At 51.5% G+C, this 18,202-nt stretch overlaps 1 long non-coding RNA gene across 3 annotated transcripts; it reads left to right on the plus strand.

The window, feature by feature from the left end:
• The first annotated feature begins 8,093 nt into the window (after positions 1 to 8,093).
• Positions 8,094 to 15,411, plus strand: LOC122228115. 3 transcript variants are annotated; one of them, XR_006206429.1, is made up of 3 exons: positions 8,094 to 8,177; positions 9,339 to 9,514; positions 10,896 to 11,638. It is a non-coding gene; the product is annotated as an uncharacterized LOC122228115 (long non-coding RNA). The 3 variants fall into 3 exon arrangements; XR_006206430.1 differs by lacking the exon at positions 10,896 to 11,638 and adding an exon at positions 14,477 to 15,411 and having other exon boundaries at positions 8,101 to 8,177; positions 9,336 to 9,514; XR_006206428.1 differs by having other exon boundaries at positions 8,101 to 8,177; positions 9,336 to 9,514.
• The last annotated feature ends 2,791 nt before the right edge of the window (positions 15,412 to 18,202 follow it).

Below are 18,202 nucleotides of genomic sequence, written 5' to 3' on the forward strand. Positions count from 1 at the left end.
CCTAAATCAACTTCATTCTTTCGACGAACAGTAACAATCTAAACTGTGCCTCGCACACAGCTGATGGCCAACAAATGTTTCTTGAATTAATCAACGAAGGGAGTTCTCATTGCTGGCAGAGACTCTCATCATCACTGCATGCCCGGGGTCAGCACTGCGCGAGACGGAAGCGGCTGCTTCGTAAGTTTCACAACAGTGACACTTCATTTACCTGCAGCTCATTTACTTGGCCAGGTCGACCCTTTGCATCCTAGCTAAAACTCTGAAAGAACCACGAGCAGTCAAGAGAAGTCCCAAGCCCTTGAAAGTTCAAATCCTGACTCGGAGAACTTCTGAGGCCCTCAGTCGGAGGGAGTCTGGTTACCCTTCCTTTACAACCAGAGCCTAAAACTTTGCTTGCTCATCTTACAAGCACCGGTCTGGAAAAGGAGATGGCCTGCTACGGAAACTCGCTGGCAAAAGCAATCTGGGAATTCAACTAGCATTTTCGGACTGGTAGGAGGCATTATGGATTCTACGAGGAATGCACCAGCAGGAGTGAGAGGCCGACGAGAAGGGACTGAATTGGTCTGATTCTCAGATCTGTGCCCTCCAGACAGCTCCGAGAGAGCCAGATGGGACAGCAGCACCTCCGATGGGTTCCCGGGAAAGACTGAGGGCGCAGCAGCGAGCCGCCCCCGACCGCACTCGCTCACGACTAGGTGTTTTGGAGCGACAGACGCCCCAACCTGAGACGACGCCCAGCCGCTTTCACATCTGCAGGTCGGCGGGGCCCTCCTCCGAGCCGGGGTGACGTCACTCAAGCGGCGCGGGGGCGTGACGTCATCCGAGCGCGCCTCCCGCGGGGCCGAAGCCCTGAGCGCGGACTGGCAACGGCGTTGCTGTGGAGACGGTGCGTCGGGCCCCGCCCCCGAGACGGGATTGGAGGAAGACAGGTCAGCTGCTTTGGCGCGGAGGCCCCGTGCGGCGCTCGCGGCGCGGGTTCCTATGGCAACCCGGACGCTGTCAAGCGCCCTGGGGGCGGGCGATTCCCGGGAACCCCCAAAGCGAGAGTCAGAGCCCAGAGTGCAATTTGAGAGACTTTTTTCACCTAAGGTAGTAAACATCGGATGTGCCTCTGGCCCGTATAATGTAGAAATTCAAACTGCCCTAGACTGGATCCCGTGCAGGGCTGGAGGCCCCATGAGGCTTAAATTTATCACTGAAGCCGCGTCGGGTGAGCAGCAGAATCTGACCCAGGAGACTTAGCGCCAAGAGTGGCCTAACCTTTTTAGCCTCGGTTTCTCCTCAACGAGATCTTTCCCATAAGCATATAACATATATCATTTCTTCCCAAGAAAACCTTTTGATGACCCTGTAGCTCCCAGCTCACCTGTCTCCTTTTTTTCCGAATATCGAAGCTCCTGAAAAGAATGTCGATATTCGCGTCTCTAGCTCTCTTCCCACTGTACCCTCTCCGGGCACGCTGTTTCTTCTTATCTGCTCTATCAGCAACATTTGAAACAGTTATCACGCTCTCCTGCATCAGACACTTTATTCACTTAGCTGGTGGGACCGTACCCTCGATTTTTTTGCGGCATCCCTGGCTCCTAGTTCCCCACCTCATTTGCTGGTTCCTCCTCTTTGCCCGGACCTCTAAATGTAGCAGTGCCCCCCTGGGACTGGCTCCTTGGCCTTCTCTCTCTTTTCACTTAGTATCTGAAGTGATTTCATTTAGTTTCATGACTTTAAAGACCATCCCTTTTGGCTGATGAGAGCCTGGTCCTCTCCCCTGAACCTCCATACTTGGATATACAACTACCTAGTTAGCATCAAAACTTGAATGCCTAGTAGGCAAGCTCAAACTCATATTTAGAGCGAAATTCCTGAGCTTTCCCACCCAAAGCTGCTCTACCTGTGTTCTTTGTAACACAGCTTCTCAGGCTCCAAACCTTGAGTACTCCTTCACCCCACATTCAACCTGTCCTATTGGTAAATCCTATTGGCTTTTTCTTCAAAAAGACTGACACCATCTTGGACCAAGCCCCCATCATCATGTTATTGTAATGGCCTCCTCACTGACCTCCTAGATTCAGCCTTCCGCCCTCTCCTCCTCAGCCTGGGTTCCCATGACAGCCTGAGTAATTCTGTTAAAAGTCACATCATGGGGCTCCTCTGTGAAGACCTTCCAAAGACTCCCTTCTCGCTGAGGGAAAGGCAAAGTTTAACCATGGCCAGAAATGTCCTGTACCACCAGGTTCCTGGAACCTGGCTGAGCCCCTCTCCTGATTGTGACTCCATTGCTCTCTTTACTCCAGCCACATGGGTCATTTTCCAGGCTTATTTGTTTCTGGGACACTGAACTTGCTTCTACCTCTGCAAGGAACTTGTCCTCAGATATCCCCAGGGCTCCCTCTCTCACCTCCTTCAAGGCTTGGCTCAAACATTCCTTACTCAGAAAGCCCTTCTCTAACCTCCTGATTTTAAACGACTGGTCTGACTCCCCAGTCCCTCATTCTCACCGGGCTCCGTTGCATTTATTGCCTTCCAATATACCATATAATTTAGTTATCTCATTTGATGTCCTGCTCCATGGGAAGGCAGCGATCTTGTCTTTCTTGTCATTGCTGGGTTCTCACTTCCTAGACAGAAGCTGGCATGTGAGAGGTGCTCAGTAAGTGTCTATTGAGTGAATAGATACATTTCAAAATTGGACAGTTAGGGACTGAGGAAAAGAGGAATGTAGTGGAGGAAACTGACAAACCCTACCTCAGCCAGGTGATTAAGATTCAAAAAAAAAAAAATGTTTTTTAAATCAGAATGTCACGTAGTGGTTAAGAGCCAGAGCTATAGGGGGTTGGGGTTGTGACCTTTAGGAAAATTAACCTTTCTGAGCCTCAATATCCTCCTTTTTAATGTTGGCAAAACAATACTTCGGTTTCACCCAACAATGTGGAACCCCTCCTACATGAGCAGCGAGCACTGTGCTCGTGGCTGAAACATGCTGGAGAACCTGATTGCACAGGTGTCCTTGCTCCCCTGGAGTCCGGATCCTGAGGAAGGTGTACAGACAGTAGCCATATAATCATCCAAATAATGATTATTCACAAAGTGTGACAAGTGTGAAGGTGGAAAGCCATCTAGTGCTGAAGCAGGGGAGGGGTGGGGAAGAGCACCCCCGAGGGAATGACTTCTTAATTGTATTAGTCAGCTCAGGCTGCTATAACAAAACACCACGGGCTAGAGGGCTTAACCAACTATATCCCGAGTCCTGGGAGGTAGAAGTCCAAGATCAAGGTGTCGGCAAGTCAGATTGGATTAGGGCCCACCCTAATGGCCTCATTTAAACACAGTCACCTCACTAAAGGTCCGGTCTCCAAATATAGTCACATTCTGAGGTGCTGGGGGGGGTGGGGGGCACATGAATTGGGGGGAGGGGAAGCACAATTCATCTCAGGGCATTGATTAAGACCCAAAGGATGCACAGGAAGGAGAGAGGGGACAACGGGAAACTTCCAGGCAGAGGAAAGAATCTGTGTAGAAACTCTATGGCTGGAAGGAGTGTGACAAGTTGGAAGAAATGGCGGGCCCCGTGTGGCTTGAGCTCAGAGTGAGGGGTCTTGGTAGGAGACACACTGGGCGCGAGCAGAATGTGCAGGGCGCTGAAGGCCACGAGGTCTGTTACTGGTGACGTGATGAGTTGTCTTATGAAAGGATCACTCTGACCACCAGTGTGTTGGAGGAAGGCGACTCCCAGCTCCAGAGCTTTGTGACTTCCGGTGAGCATCTCCGACTTCCGGTGAGCATCTGGCACTTACGGCTCAGTAAAGAGTTAACGAGGAGTATTTTGGGGGGTGCCTCGGCGGCTCAGTCGGTGGCTCTTGATTTCAGCTCAGTCGTGGGCTTGAGGTTTGTGAGTTCGAGCCCCATATTGGGCTCTGCATTGACAGCACAGAGCCTGCGTGGGATCCTCTCTCCCTCTCTCTCTATTCCTCCCCCTCTCTTGCTCTCTCCCTCAAAATACATTTTTTTTTTTTATTTATTTTGAAAGAGAGAGCATGAACAGGATGAGGGAGGGGCAGAGGGAGAGGGAGAGAGAGGATCTGAAGTGGGCTCCATGCTGACAGCAGAGAGCCCGAGGTGGGGCTCAAACTCACAAACCATAAGATCATGACCTGAGCTGAAAACAAGAGTCAGGTGCTTAATGGAGCCACTCAGGTGTCCCTAAAGTTTATTTAGTTTTAAGTAATCTCTACACTCAACATGGGGCTCGAACCCATGACCCCAGGATCAAGAGTCACATGCCCTACTGAGTGCCCCTCACATTGAAAGTTTCAGATGAGGGGCGCCTGGGTGGCTCAGTCGGTTAAGCAGCTGACTTCGGCTCAGGTCATGATCTCGCGGTCCGTGAGTTCGAGCCCCGCGTCGGGCTCTGTGCTGACCGCTCAGAGCCTGGAGCCTGTTTCAGATTCTGTGTCTCCCTCTCTCTGACCCTCCCCCGTTCATGCTCTGTCTCTGTCTCAAAAATAAATAAACGTTAAAAAAAAATTAAAAAAAAAAGATTTGGGGTGAAGGGGATGGTCAGGCTCTCGGTAAGAGTGGCATTAGAGGGATGGCAAGAGGGTTTCTCACTTTATTTCTAGAATTCGGTGTCAGGAAGCAGAAGCTAGTGTGACCACCCACCCACCTTCAAGCTGAGTAGTGACTCCACCCTTTGATGATTTAATGCAGCAAAGACCCCCCCTGCCTCTTTGCACTGGAAGGAACCAAGGCAAGCATTTCATCCCAATGGCTAAAAAGCAATGACTACCCTCTTCGACGCCCTGGACAGAGGGCCATCTGCCAGTGATGGGGAATGTACAAGGCAGCCGGCCCATCCTAATTTTTAACAGAATTAATTGTTAGGATCCGCTGTATACTATGAAGCCACATCTGTCTCTCGTAAGTCCTGGCCTGGCCTTCGGGAGCCACAAGGACCCCCATTCTTCCTCCTTCGGCACCAAGGGTTTGACAATACCTGTGTGGCACCCTTCGGAGGCACCAAGACTTCTGCTCCCAAACGGATCACACCCCTCCAAAATTGTTCCCAACGGTGCTCTTATGAATATTCCTGTCCATAAACCTTTGCATACCTGTCTTTGGTTACATTTCTGCCAACCAAGCTGTTGGGCCAAATGGTACATTCTGTAGCTTTTGCTGTAGATTTCCAGATCAGTTTCCAGCAAGGGTGCTTTTGTCTACACGCCCACAAGTGGTTTACGAGAGAGAACCTCTTTCCCCACACCCTAGCCACCAAATTGGGGAATTTTAATTCTTTTAATCACTGCCAATCTGATAAAAAGAAAATGATTATCTCATGGTTGCTTCAATTTGCATCTCTTTGGTTATGGGTGAGGTTGGACATGTTTTCCAACCACATCCTATACTTTTGCAATCTAGTTTTGGAGCTAAATGCAGGCCCTTACAAGTATTCCAGTTAAATTTTATCTTGTTGGATTCCACCAATCATTCTTTCCTGGTGAGATAATTTGGATCCTGATTCTGTAATTCCAACATGTTGGCCTTCCCTCCCAGTCTTGTGCTATTTGCACAGTTGATAAGCAGTTATCTTTGGCTTCATCCAAGTTGTTGATAGAATGTTGAGGGGTTTAGGGCCAAGGACAGAACTGTTTGGCAAGCCGCTAGAGAGAGCCCTGGGAGGACACCGTCCCATCGGCTGGTAAGATGCCACCTCCCATGCCCAGGAGCCACCGGCAGTGGATGGACCCCTCACCTGGGACACAAGGCCAGGAACAGATTCCAAGCCTGGACGCTAATTAGCTGTGTGGCCTGAAGCAAGTGGCGTCACCTAAGGGGCACCCTGGGGGCTCACTTGATTAAGCGTCTGACTCTTGATTTCGGCTCGGGTCATGATCTCATGGTTTGTAGGATCGAGCCCCACATCGGGCTCTGCACTGACAGTGCAAAGCCTGCTTGGGATCCTCTCTCCCTTCTCTCTCTCTCTGCCCCTCCGCTGCTTGTGCACGCGCCTGCTCTCGCAAACTAAATAAACTTAAAAAAATAAATTTTAAAGACTGGTGTCATCAAGGTGCCACATGATTATCTAATGGCCCTTCAAGCTCTAGCAGCCTTTTTGTCACTATTTTGTCCACAAGAGGGTTTTTTTTAATGATTATTTTTGAGAGAGAGAGAGAGTGAGCAGGGCAGAGAGAGAGGGGACAGAGGATCTGAAGCGGGCTCCGTGCTGACGGCAGAGAGCCCGATGCGGGGCTTGAATTCACGAACGTGAGATCATGACCTGAGCCAAAGTCGGACGCTTAACTGACTGAGCCACCCAGGTGCTCCTCCATAAGTTTCTCGAGACACTGTGAAACGATTGTCAGAAGTCATTGCACTGTGGCAAAGTGTTCACCCGATTCACCAACCTAGTGAGAAACATTCCCTCAATAGTCAATATTGACCCTTATGATCACCCTTTCTAAATGCTGGGCAAACATTCCTTTGATTATCTGCTCTAAAATTTTGTATTTTGCCCATCATCAAAACTAAGCTCACAGGCCTTCAGTTTATCCAGTTTTTTTCCCCCTCCCTCCATGATTTCTCAAAGTACCCTGAGACAGCAGGGGCGCCTGGGTGGCCTAGTCGGTTGAGTGTCCAACTCTTGATCTCGGCTCAGGTCATGATCTCACAGTTCATGAGTTTGAAACCCGAGTCGGGCTCTGTGCTAACAGCGTGGAGCCTGCTTGAGATCCTCCCTCCCCTCCCTCTCTCTCTGCCCCTACCCTCCTCGTGCTCTCTTTCAAAATAAGTAAATAAACTTTTTTAAAAAAATACCCTGGGAAAGCAGAAGCGCTCGCTGCCCCAGCTTGTCAGATCTGTCACCCTGGTCCAGTTTTCTTTCATATCGCGAAGGAGCGAGTCCCTGGGACTGCCTCCTCCCCTCCCAGCTCGGACAGAGGGCCCAGGGTATTGGGAGCAGGGTTAATAAACAGCTGGGACAGCATTCAGAGGAAACGGTTTGAATGGCTTCGTTTGAGGAGGGCCTTCGTGAGACTGAAAAATGCCAACCACTCTCATCATTAGGGGAAGAAACAGCTCCGTGGGCCTGTGCGAGGGACCTCCGGCTATCCAGCTCGGGGCCGAATGCAGAAAATAAGCATCAGCAGAACTGTCTACGAACGAAATGATGACACCCCTTTGTTTGACTTACTTCAAAATCAAAAATCAGACAAGACTATTCCGAGAAAGAAACGCTAAACATTAACCCCGTGTAACCAACATAAGGGACAAAGTGAATCAGTCATAATTCTGGTCACTTGGCTTCTGATTGCCACTGGACCTGGGATGCAGTTAATTGACTTACCCCTCGTAAATGTACCCCTAAATTACCTACAACTATGGCCATCCGGTGTTTTCTGTGCTGGCTCATTCAGGCTAGTAATAAACAGTGAACAGTGGTAACAAGGGCAGAGAGGATACTTAACCTCTTCTGGGAACCAGGCGCTGTTGTAAGTGCTTTGCATGAACTAACCCTTCCATCCCCACAGCTCCCCTGGAGGGAGGTGCTGTTTTCACTCCGTTTTTCACAGATGGTGAGATGGAGGCGCAGAAGCGAGTTGAAGTGACCTGCCCAAGGTCACCCACCTTGTCAGGGGCAGAGCCAAGGCGGGGAACTCAGACAGCCTGGCTCCTCCCCCATCCGCCTCCGCTGCCTCTGCAAGGAAATGAGGAAAAGGAAGGAACCGCCGTCCGGAGTCATTTCTCCCCCAGATCATGAACTAAAACTGCTTTGCAAACGGTGGTCTCAACGACCATGGGGGTCGCAAACCCCCCCGCTTTCAACGGCGGGAAAAGGAAGGCGCAAGGCGGAAAGGGGGTCGGGGGCATGGTCAAGGGCATGGAGAGCCTGTAGCCTGGGCGCACAGACTGTCGCCACAGTGAGTGCCTGCGACCCCGAAGTGGCACGTGCCGACACCGGACCGAGACTGTAGCCACGCCCACTTCATGAAGCCGGACCTCCGCAGCCCCCATCCGGTCCTCCAGTAACGGGATTACGAGACCCAGTGCGGTAACCGCTGGCGCACGCGTGCTGCCGCAGCCCCGGCCAACCCCCCCCCCCCCCCAGCTCCCAGTATTGTCTTCCGGTTGCTAGACGACGCCGCTTTCCAGTACATTATTCGGAATATAAAAACTAAAATGTAAGTAAAGCATTTTAATACAGATCATTTCAACCGCAACGAGGCAATTGGCCCCTGATTAAATTGGCGAGGAAAGGTAATGAACTCATTCCGATCGACATATTTAGGGACCCTCTTGCCAAATCCAATTGGCAGCTTCATAATTATGGAAACATCCATGTTATTTCCACTCAACCGGGGCTAGGCCTGCCGGTATCTGATTCAATGTTTACTTCGTGAATGAGGTCAGTCCCCGGCACAGCTGGGGTTTTAGCCAAGGAACCAGAGCTGCTCGTCAGCAGACAGCGTTCCCACTAGAATCTGACCATCGTTGTCTGGGCTTCCAGGATAACCTGGGTGAGCCGCGCTCTCTGGCATTTCTGGGGCCTGGCTCTTCTCCCTGCTCCGCTAGTGGTTCCCGGGGAATCAGTCAGAGCCCGGGCTGCGGCCTGGGCATGATGAGATCACGTCCAAGTTTCCCACAGCCCAGCAATTCGCTCTGACTTGCCCCCCGAGTATTGCAACATCTGGACCCTTCCGAGCTTCAGACCTGCCAGGAAACGGGGTAGGGTTTTGTTTGTTTGTTTGGGGGTTTTGTTTGTTGTTTTCTGTTTTTTTGGGGGTTTTTTTAAGTATTTATTCGAGGATGGCTCCATTTGTGGGGTGCGAGAGTGACTCAGAGTGCCTTGCGAGCCACCTCCAAAGGGAACTATGTCCCACAGGCCGGCGCGTCCTCTGCGCCAACTCCCCACCCTGGTAAAAACAAAAACAAAAGCTCACGAGGGCTCCAAACACCCGCTTGAAGAACACACGCTTATGGAGTGGTGATCTCCAAGTGCCCGCAAGCTGCCGGGAAGGCCCCTGAGGGCAGAAAGGAAAGAGAGTTCTGCGCTGTTGCGTGGGGCAGAGAAGAAGCGTGTGCTCGACGTCTCGAGAGGCTCCTTCGCAGCCTGGCAGCGATTTCTTGATCTTAGAGCGTAAGGTCCTAGGAAGCTTAGAGATGGTGATTTGGATTGGATCCCCACATAATCGTGGGCATCATATACCAGAACAGTTTTGCCTAGCAAGATCGGGGAGGGCGGGGGGTGTGGGCGGGCGCACCAAGAGATGGTTTGGGAACTGGATAGATACAAAGGCAGATTCGATAAAGACGCTTCCTCTTTCTCGACGTTGACAAAGCAGGGGATGTGTCACACGGGCACCTTCGCATCTCCTAACGGCGGGGCCGACGGCTGCTGACGCAGACAGAAGAGAAACTCGGGGGAGATACCGTCCCAGATGTAAAGGGGTGAACTCTCTCTTCCTCTGACCTCGACAGAAGTCCGAGGAGGAAGACTCCACTCTCTCTTATCTAAAGGGTGAGTCCGGCTGCCACGAGAGATTTCGAAACCTCTCTCCCCACGCAGGGGTGGACATCCCCACGGGGTCCAGAGAGCCCGCCCGAGTGCAGTTCAGGTCGCTTCTCTTACACGCTCTCCTCAAGCGCACAACCTGTCCCAGACCCGAGATGCTCCCGTCACCTACCCAATCCCCCCCCCCACCCCCACCTTCTGGGGCTTGCCTTCAACTTGTTTCATCCCTCGCTGTCACAGTTGTCACCTTACCACCTGCACGACTTTTCCCTTGAATCTCCTTCTGGCCGGTTTGGAAGATGGGGCCCTAAACGAAGTTCACGCCTTCCCTCTCTCCCGGCCCGTGGTCTGTGCTCCTCGGCTGCAGCCACGCTGGCTGAACGCACCAGGCGCACGTCCGCCTCAGGGCCTTGGCGCGTGCTGTTCCCCCCACCACGAGCGCTCTGTGTCACCCACATGGCTCCCTCACTCCCTTCCTCGGGGTCTTTACCCACACGCCCACTCATCAGCGAGCTGTCCCCCACCACTCTCTGCCGAGCTCCCGCCCACGCGTGGTTTCCCACAAGCTTATCCCAAACGGCACAGCCCCCTTGTCTCCTTCCTTATCTGCCTCGCCCACTGGAATGCCAACTTCACGCGGGCAGGGACTTCTGACTCTCTCTGTCCTCTGTCACAGCCCGGTGCCCACAGCGGCGCTCAGCGTATCCAGGCCGCGAGGGTTACTGGGCATTCGCGGCTCGCCTGCGACTGAGGAATTCTATGTTCCTCAAGCTGAAGGCCGCTCCGTGCCTCCTGGGCCCTCAGAGAGATCGGAGGAGTTGGGCCAAGGCCTCCCTCCCTCCCTCCTCCTCCTCACCGCCCTTTTGAGGCTGTATATTCTGCTTTCCCGACAGACACAGGAAAGTGGGGTCCTTCTAGAGGGAGACGGAGCCTTCCCCGATTTAGGAACACAGGTGTTTGTCTCTAGGAGCTCCTAGGAGGAAATTCATCTGAAATGTGCTCACCCTCCCTGGTGGGGAACAGGGCTGTGGGCGAGGCAGCCCATGCGGGCAGGCGGCCCTTACGCAGGCTTTCCAGAAAGAGCTGGAAAGCAGATACCCGAGCCACAGGAAAAAGAATGACCTCTTGCAGCCAAGAGCCTGACTGGAAAGTCCGCGTAAAGGACACCTGGAGGAAGTGGGGGGCTCTATCACCTCCTCCGCCCGCCGGCCCGTAACCCTTTCTTCCTCACTCTGCCGCCCCGCCCATCCGCCTTCCCGGAGGCTCACCCCATCTTTGCCGTTCGAAAGCTCACTGGGTTCTCCCAACACATCAGAGCTTTTTTTTTTTTTCTTTTCCCTTTTTCTTTTCTTTTCTTTTCTTTTTTTTTTTCATCTTGTTTGAAAAGCCTTTTGTGAGGTTGGGAGTGACCCAAAAGTCGCCTCTCTATTCCTGTCTGAGGAGAGAGTATTTCCAGATCGGAGGCGCGGTCTGCAGGGCCCGGGCCAGGCGTCCATGAATACCGGATTATGCCTCCTACCCCAGTCTCCTAAGCGTGTGCCAGCCACAGTTCCAGAATGAACCATAAGCGGAGAAAAAAAAAATTTTGTGAATCAAGAGGTTTATTATTTTCTCCCAGTAAGGATTTTGAAACCCAGATTTCCACATTTTTAAGGGTTTGATGTCATAAAATTCCCATGTATGATTACATTTTAAAAAACAGAGTCATTGTGTGTGTGTGTGTGTGTGTGTGTGTGTGTGTGTGTGTGTGTGTGTTGGAACGTAAGAGGTTTAGCATACAACTCAGAAAATGAATTCCTAAACCCAGAGTTTGAAAGGCACAGACACAACGGGCCATCGAGCTGGGCATCTGCTACAACGAATCCATGGGATGTTAAGTCTGTTGTCCTGGAACCATCTGGAAATTAAATGTTAGTCTTCTGAAAACAACCGGGACCTCCGAATGTTGTTGTTACTCTGAGTGCAGTGTAAGCAGGTTTCTATTTAAAACTTTCACACCTGCTACTTGAATATTTCTTGTTTTCCGAAGGGTACCCTCTATACCTCTTGGATTCTTTCCCACCTTCCCTTTTCCATGTTAGTTTGGTTTAATCCCACCTGCTGGCACGAAGGGAAAGATATTTATCAACATCATCTATAGGGGCGCCTGGGTGGCTCAATCAGTTAAGCACCCGACTTTGGCTCAGGTTATGATCTCTCACGGTCCGTGAGTTCAAGCCCCGTGTTGGGCTCTGTGCTGACGGCTCAGATCCTGGAGCCTGCTTTGGATTCTGCCTCCCCCTCTCTCTGCCCCTCCCCTGCTTGCACTCTGTCCCTCAAAAGTAAGTCGATATTTTAAAATTCTATATATAAAAAAAAGTCTTCTGTAAGAGGAGCTGGGGCGTTGTGTGGTCTTTCACCTTTGCTGCTGCAACCAGACTTAGGTGGAGACCAGACAGTCCTCCAGCAGTGAGGGGTGGAGAGGGCCTGGGAGATGGGGAGGAAAGAGTGTGTCCCTGCCTTTCTGTTAAAGAGAAGGCAAGACATTGCCCAACACGGTTACACCTTAGCAGACTACTCTAGCAAGGCCCTTGGATGCCCCCTTGGGTCCCAGGGTGCCTAATCTAAATAAACTCCAGATCTGTCAACACTGGCTTGGGGCCGGGAAATCAGACCAGCCCTCAGTCTTTCTTATGGTCTAGATTGTCTAGATCCAAAGTCCTCCTAGTCCTAATTATGGACTGAGAAGCAGTGAAGCCCAGACACTCCAGGGACTGTGGATTTTGTTCCTCTGTGTATTTCCCGAATTGTGTAAAACTTCTCACTTCGGGTCTTCGGAGGGCCCTCCTCCCTGTTCCCTCCTCCTCCTCCTCTCCTCTCCTCTTGGGCACCGCCAGCGTTGAGGGCAGGAGCAGCCCAGGGTGACGGCGGCGGGGACAGAAGCGTGCTGGGGCAGACCCGCCGTGCCCATGAACAAGACAGCACTGTGTACAGAGGCTTTTCAAGGCGGTTTCGCAGATACAGGGATGTTGGACAGCGAGGAACAGAGAAATTCCAGAGATTTTTCACGTGCAAGCAGATATTTCCTTTGAGAGTTTCTAGACTAAATAATACTCCTTGTGTCTAAGGGACGGTGGATACTGCTGACCTGGCAATGTTCTCTGTGCGCGGGGAGAGGCAGAGGAAAGTGAAGTTGCCTGAGTAAATGTCTTTACTTAGACGAATATTGGGGCTGTTCTCCCTCTGCCTGACGCGACATCCATTTCAAATATGGAGGAAGAACCTGTTGGCAGATCTCGGGAATAAAACGGGCCGGACTTCTAAGAATAAATATACCCGGGGCTCTCTAGTCACCATTTTCACATGCCCCAGCCTCTGACAACCACCAATCCTTTTACTACCTCCGTAATTTTGCCTTTTCCAGAATGTTCTGTAATTGAGATCACGTCGTGTGTTGCCTTTTGAGGTCGGCTTATTTCACTTAGTATTATGCATCTGAGTTTCCCCCATGTCTTTGCAGGGCTTGATAGCTCATCAGCTTTGAGTACTAAATAACATCCCATCATCTGGATGTAGCCATGTTCATATGTATTTAATACCAGGCTGTCTAATGGGGGCGATATTATTTATTAATAACTGGCATTATAATAAAATCTACAATATGACGAAAGCAAGACTTAGCTTAAATAGAACCACCTCTGTATCAGCCCTATTAATAGGAAGGCTGTTATTATTATCTTTCTGGTTGAAGTAAGTAAACGGAGACCCGGAGAGAAGCTGTCTTACACGTGGCAGATAGGTCAGTGAGGGGAGAGACCTATAAAGGGACCGAAGAGTCTAGAATCCCAGCCATTTGCTCTATGACAGATCAGAGCATATTGTACTGGGTTGTGTTTATGTTTTAAGTTTATATGGTGGGGGGGGGGAGGGGGGGGTGGACACCTGTTCCCAGCTCCTCAGGCTGACATGCAAAGGGGATCTGTAGGGGTGTGCTCCTTGCTTCTCTCCCTCCCCCCAACCCCATACACCCCTCCTCCCCCCTGTTCCTCTCCCAAGGGAGGCGGAGCTACGTTCCCACTCGGGCGGATGGGGAGGAACGGCACATGCGCCCAGTATCCCCCTCGCTCCTCCCCGGGATCTCCTGGCTGCAGAGAAAGTGCCAGGCAGTGGCACTGCGGGACAGGAGGCATCGGCACGTCTGCGTCAGGAGTGCGACGTTAGCAAGGCCACTTGCCCACAGACCTCATGACACCGGCATCCACATCTCCATTTTCTCCGACGCCTGCACCTCATTGCTGATCCTGATTTCAGTGGGGAGGATGCCCCCCCCCCAAAAAAAAACGTAATAATGTCATCACGGATAGATTTTAAAAGGCTCTCATCACGTTATCATCCAGATCCTTTCCGGCAGCAAAGTGTCTCTACCATCATGGAGTCCGGTAACTTTGAGGCTATTGTAGGCCTGAAAGATAATATTGAGTAAACCGAAGTAGTAACTTAATGTTGAAAGCACCAGCTGGAGCGTGTAGCCAGCCGGCTTCCAGGGAATCCCATGATCCCCCAGAGAAATCGGACCGAAAAAACGAATTTTAGACCAGAAATTCTACTTGCAGCCTGTCCAACAATTCTATCTAGAAAGGTCTGCTCAGAAGGGCGCCCGGGTGGCTCATTCGGTTAAGCGTCAGACTTCGGCTCAGGTCGGTGAGTTGGAGCCCCGCCTCGGGCTCTGTACTGATGGCTCAGAACCTGGAGCCTGCTTCGCATTCTGTGGCTCCCTCTCTCGCTGACCCTCCCCTGCTTGCATTCTGTCTCTCTCAAAAGTAAATAAACATTAAAAATTTAAAAACAATTTTAAAAAATTTAGAAAGGCATACACAGATACATAGAACCAACTTCAGACTAAAACAAGTATTAAGAAAATATTTCTATAATAAAGTAAAAATAAAATAATAAAAACAAAGAGTAAGGCTATCTCCCATTTTTTGTCAGGTGTTCCAAAGAACCTCGCTCTTCTCTCTTAATGGCTTGATACACATTTTCACACCTCGAAGTCCGTTCCTGCTACATCCAGGTCACTGTGCAACATCTGAATTTTCCGGAGCCAAGGGTGAAACACCACAACTTACTACTACGGATGGCGAGAGTCAAAAGTGTAACGTCCATGTGTCTGACTCCACTGGGACCGTACAGGAATCAGGACAGAATCTAATTTGCCCACGTCCAATGCCTTATCTACGTGGCATCATTCGTGAGAACCCATTAATATCTGATAATGAGGAGGAGTGGGGGGGAGGATGCGGAAGGTTCCCCTGAGCACAGTCACCACCTCAGGTGGGGTGAGCTGCTCAGGGAGACAGATGCAGACTGTCACCCTGACTGACGCGTTGGCTTTTCCAGCCCCCTCCACCCCCCCGCCTTGCCCATCTCCACTGATTCTGCCTTGGCCCAGTCCTACCGATGCACGCATCGGGGGGTGTCTTCCGGAGGCCGTCTGGAAAGGCTTTGCTTTTCTTCTGAAAAAGACTGGCAATGCCCGTCGCCTTTTTCCTTCCTCCACCTGATTCTGTGAGGTGAACAACCACCTCCGTAAAGCCCCAGTACCCTAGCACACAAAGGCTCTCTCGCTGCCAGCCTTCTCTCCCCCGGGGGTAACAGTGGCAATCGAAGAACACTGGAAACCCTTGGAACATAATTAAGCCAAAGAAGACAGACTGTATTATTACAACTAACTGCTGGCCCACTACCCTCAGCTACTCCAAAGGGAACAGGATGTTAAGAAATGATTCTGTCTCTGGAGCGCCTGGGTGGCTCAGTCGGTTAAGCGTCCAACTCTTGATTTCGGCTCAGGTCGTGGGCTCCCAATTCGAGAGTTCGAGCACCATATTGGGCTCTGCGCTGGCAGCATGGAGCCTGCTTGGGATTCTCTCTCTGTCTCTGTCTCTCTCAAAATAAATAAAATTTTAAAAAACATTTTAGGGGCGCCTGGGTGGCTCAGCCGGTCAAGCATCCAACTCTTGATCTCAACTCAGGTCATGATCTCAGGGTTCATGAGTTCAAGCCCCACCCTCATCAGGCTCCATGCTGACAGTGCAGAGCCTGCTTGGGATTCTCCTCCCCCCTACTCCCTGCACCTCCCCGCTGGTGCTCTCTCTGTGTCTCTCAAAATAAATAGATGACCTTTAAATATAGATGTAGATATAGATATAGATATAGATTTAAATAGATATATACTTAAATAGATATATATTTATATCTATTATATTTATATTATATATCTATATATCTATTTATATCTATATATATTTATATATATCTATTTAAGTATATATCTATTTAAGTATATATATCTATATCTATATATCTATATCTATATCTATGTAATCATTGTTTCAATTGTGGGGAAGGTCCTAACACAGAGAACTGACAGGTGCCAATACCCCCACGTTCCAAAGTCAGGCCTCTCAGCGGGGCCTGCAAAGAGCTGAGAACCTCTGACCACCCACAGGTGGGAGGGTGGCGAGAAATCAGAGAGACGATGTTTTCGGAGGAGCTGTTGGGTGCTTGGCACCTTCCCTCCCCTTCCCCCGAGCCCCACGAGAGAGGGGGGGCGGGGAACCTGGTGAGAAGGGCCTCGAGGGGGCCGACACACATGCCCAGCAGCGCGGGGGACGGGACAGTGATGTCTGCTGCACGCCCGAGAAATCTTGATGACAAGAAGGCTCAAACCAGAACAAGGAGAGGTGGCTGCTCGATCGGGTGCAGAGCCCCTGGCCCCGGTTTTCCCACAGACCGGATGCAGCCCGTGAGACAGGGCTGGCCCCAAGGGCTGCCAGGAGAAGGGCTGCGAGAAGATGCTAAGGCACTAGCGAGGATGTCCTTGTCCCCTCGGGAGCCACAGCTGAGCAATCCCCCAGCCTACGGGGACTCACCAAGGAGCCCAAAAGCCCCTTCCGCTTTAAACACCTGCCGTGGCCAAAGGAAGCAGCGGCCGATTACAGGGGTGCCCCCCACCCCACTTGGCCTTGGAGGGGCTGAAGCGGCCCAGCGAGTGGCAGGGAAGGGCATGGACAGAAAATGTGGGGAGGGAGCCTGGGTGGCTCAGTCGGTTAAGTGTCGGACCTCGGCTCGGGTCGTGATCTCACGGCTCATGAGTTCCGGCCCCGCGTCCAGCTCTGTGCTGAGAGCAGAGATCAGCTTTGGATCCCCCGTGCCCCTCTCTCTCTGCCCCTCTCCTGCGGGCTCTCTCTCTCTCAAAATAAATAAATAAATAAACTCTTAAAATTTTTTTTAAGACTGTGGGGAAATCAAGTGTGAGGCTTAACTGTGTATGTCCACTTGACGTGCCACAAGGTGTCTAAATATTTGGTCAAACGTTATTTCTGGGCGTGTCTGTGAGGGTGTTTCTGGGCAAGGTTAGCACGTGAGTCAGTCGGTGGACAGTAAAGCAGGGAACCCTCCCGGGTGTGAACGGGCCCCAGCCAATCCCCTGGAAGCCTGAATAAGAAAGACTTCTCGCTCTGTCTGACCGTCCCTCCGGCCGGAACGTTGGTCTTCTGCCTTCGGACTTGACTCAGAGCAGAACCATCGGCCCCTCCAGAGTCTCCCACTCCCCAAACGCAAACCTGGGACTTCTCAGCCCCCATAACCCTCGGAGGCCGATCCCTTAGCGTAAATACACCTGTGGGTTCTGTTTCCCTGGAGGAGTCGGGCTCCTTACACACGGGGTGAGCCCCCCACCCCCCAGCCCCCCACCATTGCCAAACACAGCCTCTTCTGACTGGGAGCAGCCGAGCTGGGAGGGAAGAAATTTCACTTCAGTGACTCTCTCTGTTGCACAGAGACCCTGTAGACTCGAAGTGATCAGCGAACTGTTTGTTCTCCAGCAGCTGCCGGAAGGTCACCGGGCTGCCAGACATTTCACCCGGGTCGGGGGTGGGGGGGTTGAAGAGAAATCAGCCCCCCCAGGGAGTGTTGAACAGGCCCTGGAGAGTGAGGAAGAGGCTTTCAATTCCAGGGTACCCGGAAGCCCTCTCTACGCCACAGCTTGGTTTTACAAACATGGTGTGTGATGTCAGCAGCTGGTGTCTCACAAAACTTTTTTTAATGTTTATTTTTTGAGAGAGAGAGAGACAGTGTGCAAGCAGGGGAGGGACAGAGAAAGAGGGAGACACAGAATCCAAAAGCAGGCTCCAGGCTCCGAGCTGTCAGCACAGAGCCCGACGCGGGGCTCGAACCCACAGATCGTGAGATCATGACCTGAGCCGAAGTCGGACGTTCAACCGACTGAGCCACCCAGGCGCCCCTGCAGCTGGTGTTTTTAGATGGAGCCTGTTTCCCAGGTCCCTTCTCCCCAACACTAGCCTCCCTTTTTCAACCTCGGAAATGTGTGCAGATTCTAGACCACGCCACCATGTGGACTTCAGCCCTTCGGTTTATTGAATTTAAGGAGTAGCTTCGAGGAGCATAGCATCACACGATTCCATATAGATGTGCATGAAAGGCAATGCTTTCAAAGCCCTATCACCTCCCATCCTGCAAGATCCCCGCCGGAATGAGGAGAGCTGGCTCAAATTGAGTTTCAAGCCGCATCTCAGCTGCTGAGACGTGAACGGGGTCCTTGCATCACACGCTGTGTCAAAACCCAGGAGAGCAGGGGTAGCTGACTGTCTCTGCCGAATTCCCAGGAATACCGTGAGGGTTTCCAAGCCCACGCGG

Source organism: Panthera leo, chromosome C1 (assembly GCF_018350215.1).
Source record: "Panthera leo isolate Ple1 chromosome C1, P.leo_Ple1_pat1.1, whole genome shotgun sequence".
Lineage (NCBI taxonomy): Eukaryota > Metazoa > Chordata > Mammalia > Carnivora > Felidae > Panthera > Panthera leo.